At 44.5% G+C, this 14939-nt stretch overlaps 1 long non-coding RNA gene across 1 annotated transcript; it reads left to right on the top strand.

Moving 5' to 3' along the window:
* The first annotated feature begins 1172 nt into the window (after nucleotides 1-1172).
* On the top strand, nucleotides 1173-2075 carry LOC125727027 (uncharacterized). The gene is made up of 3 exons (XR_007388517.1): nucleotides 1173-1317; nucleotides 1598-1648; nucleotides 1858-2075. It is a non-coding gene; the product is annotated as an uncharacterized LOC125727027 (long non-coding RNA).
* The last annotated feature ends 12864 nt before the right edge of the window (nucleotides 2076-14939 follow it).

The following is a 14939-nucleotide window of genomic DNA, read 5'->3' as shown; positions in this document are numbered from 1 at the left end:
CAGCCCCTACCCCCCAGTCACCTCAATGGTGGAATTAGCTCCCTAAACCTGTCGGAGGTACATAATCGCCCCTCCCATTCTGCATTCTTAGTCTTAATACTGGTCTCTTCAGTCAGCTTTACAGCACGCAAAGTGTGTGTCTGGTGCTATGAAGCATTGTTTATTAATATCAGCTGTTAATGTTCTGTTGTATATTCATTGGCCATGTATGTGAAGAAGGACAATCAATGAACACGGTTTGAAAGAACAGGTATTGAAATGTGCTTCCTGGCAGACAGGAAGTTGTTGCAAACAGCCATCCTTGTCACAGAATTAGAAACCACTGTCCCTGGGAACAAGCACAAGGTATTGAATAATGGAGATGTTATACAAATATGGATAGTTTTTAAACATTTTTTTTAGAAATACTGTGATTACTGATGCTGAGCCTAACTACTTACTCTAAAGGTGTGGACCAGGTTCTCTTTCCAGATGCATCAGGGTTTTTAAGAGTCATTCTTCATGAATGTCATGCAATCAAAATTTTTATCTTAGCAAAGCATTGGTCTACAACTCAAAGCAGCAGAATTCATCTCCTACTTGCAGGCATACAAAAGAGGCAGTGGAGACACAGACATATGGCAGACTTGAACCCCATGACAGCATATGATTGGGGGGTCCAATTCTGAAATGTGCTGTTATTCCAAGATTCAAACTGTATTATAAGCTGCTGGACTATACCATTCATCTTTCCACAGTGAAAATGTTTTATTGGGTCAAGAAGAAAGTAAAACAAATAAAAAGCCAGAAGGGAAATGTTCTGAAGGACATAGCTAAGACTCCTTGCCAAATACCAAGAAGTACAGGCTGTCACTTTTTATAAACATAAATATTTATGAATCAATAGGCTTTTGACATGCTGGAGGGTTCTGGAGCATTTACAGGAAATTGTTTTCTTGCCCTTTCAGCGTTGTTTGCTTTCCTGCACCTTGCTGACTATGTGCTTACTTTTGGCTGGCTGAGTTTACGGGCCCCAGGTGTCTCGTGCTCACATTGGAGGCCTGATCCTGTAATCAGTGTGGAACAGTGTAGTGACTGTCTCCCTCTCTCCCTCTCCCATTCTCTCCCTGGTGTCCTACATGTAGAGTGTGGCTGGTCTCGTCTGTGGAATACAGCAGTGGCCCAGTTAAAGCGTAAACCCATATCAGGCATAACAAGAAATCAGTTTTACAGATGAAAATAGTCTTGTTAAATAAAAAGAAGAGCAAACAGAGTCTTGAAGTACAAAGAGAGCATTACCAGCCTGCTCCTGAGACTCCAGTAAGATGTTCTGACAGTGTGAGTATTCTGTATTCTCCACTTGGCTTTTTATGTTTCTGGCAGAGGTAAAATTCTTTTCATTTTTAAATTTATTTTCAGTGTCCTGGTTTAAATCCTAGATGCCAGTGGGGGGGAGGGGGGGTATGTAATTTAAGTATAAAGCCCTACCGCTGCACACAGTTACACTTTAAACACATGCCTTATGCATGAGCTGTCATATTTAAAGGTTGAAAAAAGGCTTTTGGAGATATTTCTTATTACATACCAGATAGTAAAGCAAAGAAAATTCTCATTGCAGAGATGCTGAACCAGGGAGTCGGGCCACCATGAATGGCTATCCAAGGCATTTGTATCTTGCATCTTTGCATGTGCAGAATCCTGAAGGGTGATGCACAGCACACACTGGTGTTTGTCCTGAGAGTTAAACGCACAGGTGACAGGTGTTAAACGCACTTTGCCAGTGACCTTCTAATGACCTCATGCATGCATTACATTACTGTTTAGGAAGATGCTTGTTCTGATGGTCCATGTTATTTTCCCTAACTTGGCTCCTCCCAGCTCATGAGCTGAAATCTGCCTCACCTGTACCCATCTTTTTAATCTCTCAGCCAGAGAGAGACGGCTGTACCCTTCAGTGCCCTGTTTGTTGCACTAATTTTATACTGCACAGCACCTAACTCCTCACTTATCCAAACATTCACGTTATACTACACATTTTTCTGACTATTTCCCACTAACAATTTTGCATTATATACAATCTTCAGTCATGTTTTTGTTCCTGCTTTAAGTTTCTTTAATAAATCCATAAGATTCTAAGTAAAAAGCATGTGTCCTCCTTTTTTGTTACTGCCTTGAGTGGGCGCATAAAATAATTGATGCATGTGAGGACTCCCAAATGGGTCTATTTAGGTCTGCATCTGCAATCCAGTCTGCCATGCCTGTTCCGACCATGCACAAGGACAACGCCCCCTGCAGGCTAATCTGATACTTTTAGCCAGCTATAGACTGAGCTTTTTGGGGGATTCCTGTGGGTTAAACTGGAATGTCTGAAATGCAGGTCAAATGACGCATGTTAGTACTGCAGGTCCCTACGAGAGGCAGAGCTACGTTGTGGCCTAGGAGGGGCACTGCTCCCCCTGGTTGAAGCGTGGCCCCCCTCTGTTGCCCAGGACCACACATGACTGCAGATAATTATGAAAAAATAATGCTGCGTTCCATTAACCTTGGAGGTAAGAACTGGGAATGTAGTCTTTTGGTCACGTGAACGTCATGTCCATGGACCTTGCAAGAAAACCCTCATGTAAACTGACACATGCAGAATTAGGCTGTGCTGACAGGAGAATGGGGAAGTGAATATGTGGACAAAAAAGAAAGTTTTTCTTCTCGCCATGTATGGAAGCTACAATATTCCTGGCACTTTCATGTTGAGCAGTAATATTTTCTCTTCACGCAGACCCCCTTGTCCATCCTCGCTCGCCCAATATCCACATAGCACGCCGCCGGCCATCCTCGTTCGCCCAATATCCACATAGCACGCCGCCGGCCATCCTCACTCGCCCAATATCCACAAAGCACGCCGCCGCCCATCCTCGCTCATCCCCTATCCACATAGCACGCTGCCGCCCATCCTCGCTCGCCCAATATCCACATAGCACGCCGCCGCCCATCCTCGCTCGCCCAATATCCACATAGCACGCCTCAGTCCATCCTCGCTCGCCCAATATCCACATAGTATGCCACCGTCCATCCTCGCTCGCCCCCTATACACATAGCACGCCGCCGCCCATCCTCGCTCGCCCAATATCCACATAGCACGCCGCCGTCCATCCTCGCTCGCCCAATATCCACATAGCACGCCACCGCCCATCCTCGCTCGCCCAATATCCACATACTACGCCGCCGTCCATCCTCGCTCGTCCCCTATCCACATAGCACGCCGCTGCCCATCCTCGCTCGGCTAATATCCACATAGCACGCCGCCGCCCATCCTCGCTTGCCCAATATCCACATAGCACATTGCCGTCCATCCGTGTTCACCCCCTATCCACATAGCACGCTGCCGTCCATCCTCGCTCGCCCACTATCCACATAGCATGCCGCCGTCCATCCTCGCTCGTCCAATATCCACATAGCACGCCGCTGTCCATTATCTCTTGCTCAATATCCACATAGCACGCCACCATCCATTATCTCTCGCCCACTATCCACATAGCACGCCGCCGTCCATCCTCGCTCGCCCAATATCCACATAGCATGCCGCTGCCCATCCTCGCTCGCCCCCTATCCACATAGCACGCCGCTGCCCATCCTCGCTCGGCTAATATCCACATAGCACGCCGCCGCCCATCCTCGCTTGCCCAATATCCACATAGCACACTGCCGTCCATCCGTGTTCACCCCCTATCCACATAGCACGCCAATATCCACATAGCACGCCGCCGTCCATCCTCGCTTGCCCCCTATCCACATAGCAGGCCGCCGCCCATCCTCGCTCGCCCAATATCCACATAGCACGCCGCCGTCCATCCTCGCTCGCCCAATATCCACATAGCACGCCGCCGCCCATCCTCGCTCGCCCAATATCCACATAGCACGCCGCCGCCCATCCTCGCTCACCCAATATCCACATAGCACGCCGCAGTCCATCCTCGCTCGCCCAATATCCACATAGCACGCCTCAGTCCATCCTCGCTCGCCCAATTTCCACATAGTACGCCACCGTCCATCCTCGCTCGGCTAATATCCACATAGCACGCCGCCGCCCATCCTCGCTTGCCCAATATCCACATAGCACATTGCCGTCCATCCGTGTTCACCCCCTATCCACATAGCACGCTGCCGTCCATCCTCGCTCGCCCACTATCCACATAGCATGCCGCCGTCCATCCTCGCTCGTCCAATATCCACATAGCACGCCGCTGTCCATTATCTCTTGCTCAATATCCACATAGCACGCCACCATCCATTATCTCTCGCCCACTATCCACATAGCACGCCGCCGTCCATCCTCGCTCGCCCAATATCCACATAGCATGCCGCTGCCCATCCTCGCTCGCCCCCTATCCACATAGCACGCCGCTGCCCATCCTCGCTCGGCTAATATCCACATAGCACGCCGCCGCCCATCCTCGCTTGCCCAATATCCACATAGCACACTGCCGTCCATCCGTGTTCACCCCCTATCCACATAGCACGCCAATATCCACATAGCACGCCGCCGTCCATCCTCGCTTGCCCCCTATCCACATAGCAGGCCGCCGCCCATCCTCGCTCGCCCAATATCCACATAGCACGCCGCCGTCCATCCTCGCTCGCCCAATATCCACATAGCACGCCGCCGCCCATCCTCGCTCGCCCAATATCCACATAGCACGCCGCCGCCCATCCTCGCTCACCCAATATCCACATAGCACGCCGCAGTCCATCCTCGCTCGCCCAATATCCACATAGCACGCCTCAGTCCATCCTCGCTCGCCCAATTTCCACATAGTACGCCACCGTCCATCCTCGCTCGCCCCCTATACACATAGCACGCCGCCGCCCATCCTCGCTCGCCCAATATCCACATACTACGCCGCCGTCCATCCTCGCTCGCCCCCTATTCACATAGCACGCCGCTGCCCATCCTCGCTCGGCTAATATCCACATAGCACGCCGCCGCCCATCCTTGCTTGCCCAATATCCACATAGCACACTGCCGTCCATCCGTGTTCGCCCCCTATCCACATAGCACGCTGCCGTCCATCCTCGCTCGCCCACTATCCACATAGCACGCCGCCGTCCATCCTCGCTCGTCCAATATCCACATAGCACGCCGCTGTCCATTATCTCTTGCTCAATATCCACATAGCACGCCACCATCCATTATCTCTCGCCCACTATCCACATAGCACGCCGCCGTCCATACTCGCTCGCCCAATATCCACATAGCATGCCGCTGCCCATCCTCGCTCGCCCACTATCCACATAGCACGCCGCCGTCCATCCTCGCTCGCCCCCTATCCACATAGCACGCCGCCGCCCATCTTCGCTCGCCCAATATCCACATAGCACGCCGCCGTCCATCCTCGCTCACCCAATATCCACATAGCACGCCGCCGTCCATCCTCGCTCGCCCAATATCGACAAAGCACGCCGCCGCCCATCCTCGCTCGCCCACTATCCACATAGCACACCGCCGCCCATCCTCGCTCGCCCAATATCCACATAGCACACCGCTGCCCATCCTCGCTCGCCCCCTATCCACATAGCACGCCGTCGTCCATCTGTGTTCGCCCCCTATCCACATAGCATGGCTCTAATGTTCTCTTATTCTTTCAGGACTCCACAATGGCCTGATTTTGTCTCCAGGATTTACTCTTAATTTCCTGGGTTTTTGTTGGAGCCATAATGATACTTTTAAGTTAAAAGAACACAAAAATGTTTTTACTTACCTGACAATATCAGCTGGGAAGGAAACAGTTAATGTTGCTTACCTGTTTAATCGGTGGCTTACAGGTTGAAGCTCCTCCCTCAACGATGGAGTTACAATGTAACTTAATGACGGGAGGAAGAGCATGTGTGGACAGGTTAGGTGGTTTTGGCTTTTTGACTGCAGAATTAAATGAAATATTGAATGCAATATTAAACTAAATATTAATCGCAGTAAGAAACACAATGGAAATGAGTAAAATAATTCTAATGCTATTTCATGTTTGATGTCTGCAATGAGCAAAAGATGATGATCTTTCTGTTTTTGAAATACCAATAGGTCAATAGGAAAATACTTTTGTTTGAACTTTTCAATAAATGCATTCTTTTGCTTTATCGGGGAGTTCTCTTACATTGCTTTCAGTGGAAATGCTAGTCGAAATCCCCATCCTAACCTGAGCTGGCTAAAGCTATCAAGTTTAACATCAGAAAGTCACTATAGTCTTTGCTAATAAAAGCAGCTGTCTGCCCCACTGCGTGTTTCGACATTATAAATAAATGAAGGTCAAACAGAAACACGAAGAGAGCCTCACAAATAAGCAGGAATGCTTCAACAGCACAGAGGAAGTACCTCGTTTTGGAAACCAGAAATATAGTAAAAGAGAAAGGTCTGTCCACAGGGGGGGGCACCTGCGCTATCATGTGGGCGTAAGGGTAAACTCTATCAGGAAGCGTTGGCCATATCAAGGCATGGGCTGCTTCTACAAACGCAGCAGCATGTTTATGGTAGACAGCACAAGGAGAAGCTAGCAGAGTGACTGAAGACCATATGAGTTCCGGGGGGCAGCGAGCTTGGAACGAGCTGATAAATCCACATGATCTTATGATGTCCAATAATGACGTCATATGCAGAAGTTCACATCAGTGCCACTGTGGGGTTTTTCAGCTGTGGAGTGTGTCTGTAAGGGTGTGTGTTCTCTTTCATTCAAATTCAGTTGTATTTCTATATCAAATTTTCACATCATTACACTGGCTCAAAGTGCTTTACACTATCCCTGCCCAAACCCCTGTAATGCCTGTAAGCAAGCCAGAGAGATAGTGACAAAAAAAATCTCCCTAGTAGGATGAATCCTTGGTAGGAACCAGACTCAAAGGGGGAGCCCAACCTCCAGGTGCTGGCAGAGGAAGTTAAATGAACAAATTGACAAAAAAAAAATGACAATACAGGCCCAATTGTAAGATTCAACTCTAAATGCAGAGGACAGACAGGAGATTGCAGGCAGGTGCTAATGCTGCTTCTGACAGCAGCGTGAACGGTGGCACAGCAGGTGTGCCTGTTACCGTTAGCATGCCTGTGTCTATGTGCTTTTGTGTGTGTTGACTTAGAGTCATTTGTGTGTATGTGTGTTTGAGTGTGCTTTGAGTCATTTGTGTGTGTGTGTGTTTGAGTGTGCTTTGAGTCATTTGTGTGTATGTGTGTGTGTGTGAGTGTGCTTTAAGTCATTTGTGTGTGTGTTTGTGTGCTTTGAGTCATTTGTGTGTGTGTGTGTGTTTGAGTGTGCTTTGAGTCATTTGTGTGTATGTGTGTGTGTGTGAGTGTGCTTTGAGTCATTTGTGTGTATGTGTGTGTGTGTGAGTGTGCTTTGAGTCATTTGTGTGTATGTGTGTGTGTGAGTGTGCTTTGAGTCATTTGTGTGTATGTGTGTGTGTGAGTGTGCTTTGAGTCATTTGTGTGTGTGTGTGTTTGAGTGTGCTTTGAGTCATTTGTGTGTATGTGTGTGTGTGAGTGTGCTTTGAGTCATTTGTGTGTATGTGTGTGTGTGAGTGTGCTTTGAGTCATTTGTGTGTATGTGTGTGTGTGTGAGTGTGCTTTAAGTCATTTGTGTGTGTGTTTGTGTGCTTTGAGTCATTTGTGTGTGTGTGTGTGTTTGAGTGTGCTTTGAGTCATTTGTGTGTATGTGTGTGTGTGTGAGTGTGCTTTGAGTCATTTGTGTGTATGTGTGTGTGTGTGAGTGTGCTTTGAGTCATTTGTGTGTATGTGTGTGTGTGAGTGTGCTTTGAGTCATTTGTGTGTATGTGTGTTTGAGTGTGCTTTGAGTCATTTGTGTGTATGTGTGTGTGTGTGAGTGTGCTTTAAGTCATTTGTGTGTGTGTTTGTGTGCTTTGAGTCATTTGTGTGTGTGTGTGTGTTTGAGTGTGCTTTGAGTCATTTGTGTGTATGTGTGTGTGTGTGAGTGTGCTTTGAGTCATTTGTGTGTATGTGTGTGTGTGTGAGTGTGCTTTGAGTCATTTGTGTGTATGTGTGTGTGTGAGTGTGCTTTGAGTCATTTGTGTGTATGTGTGTGTGTGAGTGTGCTTTGAGTCATTTGTGTGTGTGTGTGTTTGAGTGTGCTTTGAGTCATTTGTGTGTATGTGTGTGTGTGAGTGTGCTTTGAGTCATTTGTGTGTATGTGTGTGTGTGAGTGTGCTTTGAGTCATTTGTGTGTGTCTGTGTTTGAGTGTGCTTTGAGTCATGTGTGTGTGTGTCTGTGTTTGAGTGTGCTTTGAGTCATTTATGTGTGTGTGTGTGTTTGAGTGTGCTTTGAGTCATTTGTGTGTGTGTGTGTGTTTGAGTGTGCTTTGAGTCATTTGTGTGTGTGTGTGTTTGAGTGTGCTTTGAGTCATTTGTGTGTGTGTGTGTTTGAGTGTGCTTTGAGTCATTTGTGTGTGTGTGTGTTTGAGTGTGCTTTGAGTCATTTGTGTGTGTATGTGTGTGTTTGAGTGTGCTTTGAGTCATTTGTGTGTATGTGTGTGTGTGAGTGTGCTTTGAGTCATTTGTGTGTATGTGTGTGTTTGAGTGTGCTTTGAGTCATTTGTGTGTGTGTGTGTGTGTTTGTTTGAGTGTGCTTTGAGTCATTTGTGTGTGTGTGTGTGTGTGTTTGAGTGTGCTTTGAGTCATTTGTGTGTGTGTGAGTGTGCTTTGAGTCATTTGTGTGTGTGTGTGTTTGAGTGTGCTTTGAGTCATTTGTGTGTGTGTGTGTGTGTGTGTTTGAGTGTGCTTTGAGTCATTTGTGTGTGTGTGTGTGTTTGAGTGTGCTTTGAGTCATTTGTGTGTATGTGTGTGTGTGAGTGTGCTTTGAGTCATTTGTGTGTGTGTGTGTTTGAGTGTGCTTTGAGTCATTTGTGTGTATGTGTGTGTGTGAGTGTGCTTTGAGTCATTTGTGTGTGTGTGTTTGAGTGTGCTTTGAGTCATTTGTGTGTGTGTGTGTGTGTGTTTGAGTGTGCTTTGAGTCATTTGTGTGTATGTGTGTGTGCTTTGAGTCATTTGTGTGTGTGTGTTTGAGTGTGCTTTGAGTCATTTGTGTGTATGTGTGTGTGTGAGTGTGCTTTGAGTCATTTGTGTGTATGTGTGTGTGCTTTGAGTCATTTGTGTGTGTGTGTTTGAGTGTGCTTTGAGTCATTTGTGTGTATGTGTGTGTGTGAGTGTGCTTTGAGTCATTTGTGTGTGTGTGTGTTTGAGTGTGCTTTGAGTCATTTCTGTGTATGTGTGTGAGTGTGCTTTGAGTCATTTGTGTGTGTGTGTGTTTGAGTCATTTGTGTGTGTGTGTGTTTGAGTGTGCTTTGAGTCATTTGTGTGTGTGTGTGTGTGTGTGTGTTTGAGTGTGCTTTGAGTCATTTGTGTGTGTGTGTGTGTGTGTGTGTGTTTGAGTGTGCTTTGAGTCATTTGTGTGTGTGTACACATTCAATCACGTGTGTGTGTGTGCATGTGCTTCAAGTCATTTGTGTGTATGTGCACTTTGACTCTTTTGTGTGTGTGTGTGTGTGTGTGTGCATGTGCGTCATTTAACCTCAACTTTATAAAAATATGTGAATACAATAAAATGTAATGCAATACTTATGGTTTGCCACGTCGAAGCATAGACAGAGGTGGAGGCGAGTGTCAGGACAATCAAAAGGGGTTTTACTGGGACAGACCAAAACACAAACAGGGAAACTCTAAAGAACTACAAGGGGTCAAAATGGGGAGACAAGGAGCAGGCAAGATGAGATGGTACAGGAGACAAGCAAGTAGCAACATCAACAACTGGACAGAGGATAACAGGACTGGGAGGCACATTATACACCACTAACAAGGGGGCTAATCAGAAGCAGACGTTTTACCGCAAGACAAAGTAAGGAGATCATAGTAAAAAAAAAAAACATAATGTGAAAGTTACATGGTGTGCATTGTCCTCCAAAGTTTAATGTGTAAAGCACACTGTACAGGACATATATGTATCGTTTAGGTTTATACTTATTAGTCCATAAATAAAATCTTTTGTACTTGTACTGTGCAGTTATTAATGGAAATGGAAGTTTTGCTAAATTTCGGAAAAGGGCTTGTTTTCTTTTTTTTCAATCACTGATTTTTTCCCCACTCCATGTCCCTTCCGGGGCTCTGTGAAAGGGAATGAACGAATGATGCATGGATTCTACCAAAGGTGGATTCATATGTGCTGGAAGTGACTACTCAGCCTGGGCAGGAAGGCGTGCCCAAAGTCAGTTGATGGACATCTTGTCCCTTTATTAGAAGCAATACCGGAAAATTAAAGCAATATGGTAAAAGCAATTCGGTAAAATTCAAAGCAATACCAGAAAATTAAAGCAATATGGTAAAAGCAATTCGGTAAAATTCAAAGCAATTCAGCAAAATTAAAAGCAATCCGGTAAAATTACAAATAATACAGTAAAATTAAAGGCAATTAAAGAAAAATATTAACTGACATTTTATTTTTATTTATTTTCTTTATAATTTTATTCTTATTTGTATTTATTTCACTTTCATATTCAACATTTATTTCCTTTATTCTTTTACAGATTTATTCTTTACGACTCCTACGACTCCATAATATACGTTGTATTATACAGGGTGGGCCATTTATATGGATACACCTTAATAAAATGGGAATGGTTGGTGATATTAACTTCCTGTTTGTGGCACAACAGTATATGTGAGGGGGAAAATTTTTCAAGATGGGTGGTGACCATGGTGGCCATTTTGAAGTCGGCCATTTTGGATCCAACTTTTGTTTTTTCAATAGGAAGAGGGTCATGTGACACATCAAACTGGGAATTTCACAAGAAAAACAATGGTGTGCTTGGTTTTAACGTAACTTTTAACACTTGTGGTATAGATTATTATATTGTACATGTAGTAATCCCACTTCACCTGACATGTGTGACTACTAATAATCCCAACTAGGTATCTGTGCTGGATATCACCGGCACCCCAAGGGCCTTGTAGGCGGAGCCTGCATGTCCATTATAGCCGAACAAAACTACAGCTAAAAGCGGCCCTGGGGACCACATTGTATGTCCGTTATAGCGAGTCCACTATAATGGAGTAGTAACAACAGCTCTCTCTCACATAAATAGCAGACTTTATTAATAACACATTCAAACTGAATTAAGAATGCATTTGGCCTGCAGACATTTTCAACTGCTGATTTTCAACTGAGATCAGGTCGAGCTGTCTCGAGACCAAGACTAAGACGAGGCTGAGATCAGGTCGAGCTATCCCGAGATCAAGACTAAGACGAGGCTGAGACAGGTCGAGCTGTCTCGAGACCAAGACTAAGACGAGGCCGAGATCAGGTTGAGCTGCCTCGAGACCAAGACTAAGACGAGGCTGAGATCAGGTCGAGCAGTCTCATGATCAAGACTCTGTCTTGGGAACTCAGGAACTGGCTGATGATTTTTAACTGTGTTTTGGGTCAAGAAGTAAACAAATCTTCTCCTGGGATTTTGAATGTCAGATCATCTGGTATACTTCAGGATATATGCACAACCTTTTGCTTAGCTGACATATGGAGAGAACTCTTACGTAAGAGCCTATACATTTTATTCCAGCTCTCATGCGTCATATTTTCGCATTCATTATATCTTTATCCCAAATGGTGTATTCATCTCATATGTGACAATAAGATTGGCTCGATTGTATTTTCTGATCATGCCCCAGGTTAGTATGCTCTTAATTCTGAGAAACTCAGTAAGCAAAAGCAAAACCTGGAGGATTAGTTCCTCACTGCTGAATAATACAGCTTTTTGTGATTTGGTGCGAGTTTTGGGACTTGAATAAACACTCCCTAGTGTTGCCAGCCATTCTCTGGGATGCAACCAAAGCCACAATCCAAGGTCACATTATTTCTTAATGTTCATTTATTAAGAATACTAGACCACAGAAGTACTGGGAATTGGAGAGGGAAGTTCTGCACCTAGAACACCTACACAAAATGACACTCTCACAATCGAATTGGTCTTTGTTATTGGTCATGCTGATATGAAACTCAATCTGGAATACACAACCCATATTAAAAATTACTGTTTTTTCTTAAACATAAATATTATGAATTTGGTAATAAGTCAGGCTAGCTTCTGAAAAAAGAGCAAACTGACAGGACTATTAAATATCTAAAAGATGAACATGGTTCTAATATATGACACTTTACTTATTAATAATATGTTTAGAAATTATTATGAATGCTTTTATAAATCACAGAGTGCAGTTCCACAGTCTGAAATAGAACACTTTCTTTATAAAATACCATTACTGAATGTGTCAGATGCAGACAGGGAATGCCTCAGTGGTCCTCTCTCTTTGGCTGAAGTTTGAACAGCCCTTCTATTTATGCTTAACAAGTCACCTGGCCTGGCCTGGGTACCCGGCTGACTTTTATAAGGCATTCTGTTCTGAACTCCATCCAGTCCTCATGCCTGTACTTCAAGACTTACTTAATTCCAGCTTGGTACATGACAGGTGGAATAATGCCTCAGTCTGCCTGCTCCTCACCAAGGGAAAGGACCCCCAAGGCTGCTCCTCATACCAACCTATTAATCTGATCAACACTGACTACAAAATTATGACTAAGGTTCTTTCACGTTGATTAGAGGTGATCTTGCCTAAAATAATCAAGCCTGACAGGTTTTGTGAAGTTACGGTACAGATAATATGTGTTGCTTATTAAACATTGTCGACTTGGGTCTGCCAATGCACCAGGAAGGAATATATTTTAGTTGGGCATACCAATAAAAAATGAGGGGTTTGGAACACCTGCCCATTTCCGTAGGTTTGGAGAGAGTCGAAAAAGTCATTAGGAGCCTTTTATTATTCCAACAAAACCTACCAAAACATTTGTTTAATTATTTAAGGAAAGAGCCAAGTAAATAACATGGTAGTGATTGAAATAGACATATTGGTTGTACATTCATTTTCAAAACATTTATCACTGTCAAAATACAAGACAGGAACAGAGCACCAGTTGCCAAGACCAGCACTAATTTTATTTACAAAAGGCATTGTCAAGAACTCGCAGGTTTCTCTCACGAGGGTGTGGCATGGTGCAAGCTGGGTAGAGCAAGCGGGCGGGCGGGCCAGCGGGCGGGCGAGCGGGCGGGCCAGCGGGCGGGCCAGCGAGCGATCGGGCTGGCAGGCAACAAAAGAAAATGAACTACACAGGGGAATATTCTCAATACATCTGAAGTACTCCACTGACACACAACATTCAACAAGACGTACAACAAAGACCCACTAGGGAACTGAACTGAGGCAGGAACTTAAATGCAGAGGAATAACAAGAGTAATGCAGGACAGGTGAGAACAATTAACAAGGGTTGGTAAACGCGCAATAGGTGAAACTAATAAACTAAAACGTGAAACTCAAACGTGAAACTCAAACGTGAAACTCAAACAGAATCAAACACTAGGGGAATAACAGACTAACACACAATAAACAGGTAACACACAACCATGGGCATAAAGCAAAAACCAAAACCGAATACAAATCACAAAAACACCGAAAGCAGGAAAAACTGAAACAAATGAAATACTAGGGGAACAAATCTATAAAATATAAAAACAGAAGAAGCGGGATTTGAACACAAGACTACTACAAGATTTAGTAGCCACATGCTCAACTCATTGAGTCTCATGGAGGGTCAGGGAGCAGGAGAAACACACTAAAGACTTTAACAACAGGGGGGACAGGATGGCCAGCGACACCTGCTGGCCAAATGGGAAGGAGACATGAAAGACTCGGGCAGAGGGGTGCTGATGTTGATAGGCATATAGTTCTTATCAAAAAGGTCATCAAGGTTAGGTATCAAATTTATATCCAAGAAAATAAAGTCATCTGTGGTCAGCTGAAATGGAGAAATTGCTAACAGAAGAGAGGTTGGTGAAAAATTAAGAAGTAAAGCCATGGACTTCGACAGGTTGATGTTATAATTAGAAATTGTACTAAATTGTGAAATAAGTTCAAGGATAGTGAGAGTAGATTGTTTCGAGACGAATAACAAAATGTCATTGGCATAAAGGGAAATTTTATGTTCAACACTCCTTATCTTGATTTCTCTAAAATTATTATTATTATTGAGTATTATTGGCTAACCACCAAAGCCAATAGGAGGGGCGAGAAAGCAGCCCTGCCTTGTTCCTCATGTAATCCAAATTGACTGTGATGCAAGACCATTAGTAATGACTGTGGTTGTAGGCTTGGAATAAAGCAACTTAACAAGATTAAAATTAGGGCCTACGTCAAATTTTCGGAGAGTAGTAACAAGGAAGTTCCATTCTACTCTGGAAAGCTTCCTCTGCATCCAGAGCGAGAACAAAGGCAGAGTGATTCATTATAGAGTCCATGTCCTGCTCTCCTTTATCAATACAATTTTTGCCTTTTACTGTACAGGCAATTTAAAGACCATCCAGAAAAGACATTCCTGTAGCTAATACACTTTGATCGTGGAAGAATATTAAGGCACACCTCAAGATCCCTGCATGCCCCTCCCTCTTGTTGCCAACTGCATTTAACCCAGGTCTTCCTCCCCAAACCTAATACTGTATCGTTAGGCTGGACTAAATACAGAATCTCACAACTTTACTATCTGTTTTTTGATGTATTTCTCTGAACATCAAGAACAGTATAGCATGCCAAGGTCTGACTGTTTAAAATGTTTTCAAATTCAGAATTTTCTCAAATCCATTATGGGTACTGGGGCTTTGTGATTGGAGATAACAAAAATAGACACCCCAGTCCAAAAGGGTTGATTTCTAAATTTTATATTGCATTATCTACAGACTCCTTGGTATCATTAACCAATCAGAAGGGTGTCTGGGAACGTGACCTTAAGCAGTGTTTACTGATGAGTTCTGGGGGGCCGGAGCCCTGTGTAGCTTAGTTCTTTCCCTGATCCACCATAAATGATTCAGCTCAACA

Source organism: Brienomyrus brachyistius, chromosome 2, assembly GCF_023856365.1.
Source record: "Brienomyrus brachyistius isolate T26 chromosome 2, BBRACH_0.4, whole genome shotgun sequence".
Taxonomy (NCBI): Eukaryota; Metazoa; Chordata; class Actinopteri; order Osteoglossiformes; family Mormyridae; genus Brienomyrus; species Brienomyrus brachyistius.
This window is presented reverse-complemented; position numbering and strand designations above follow the sequence as displayed.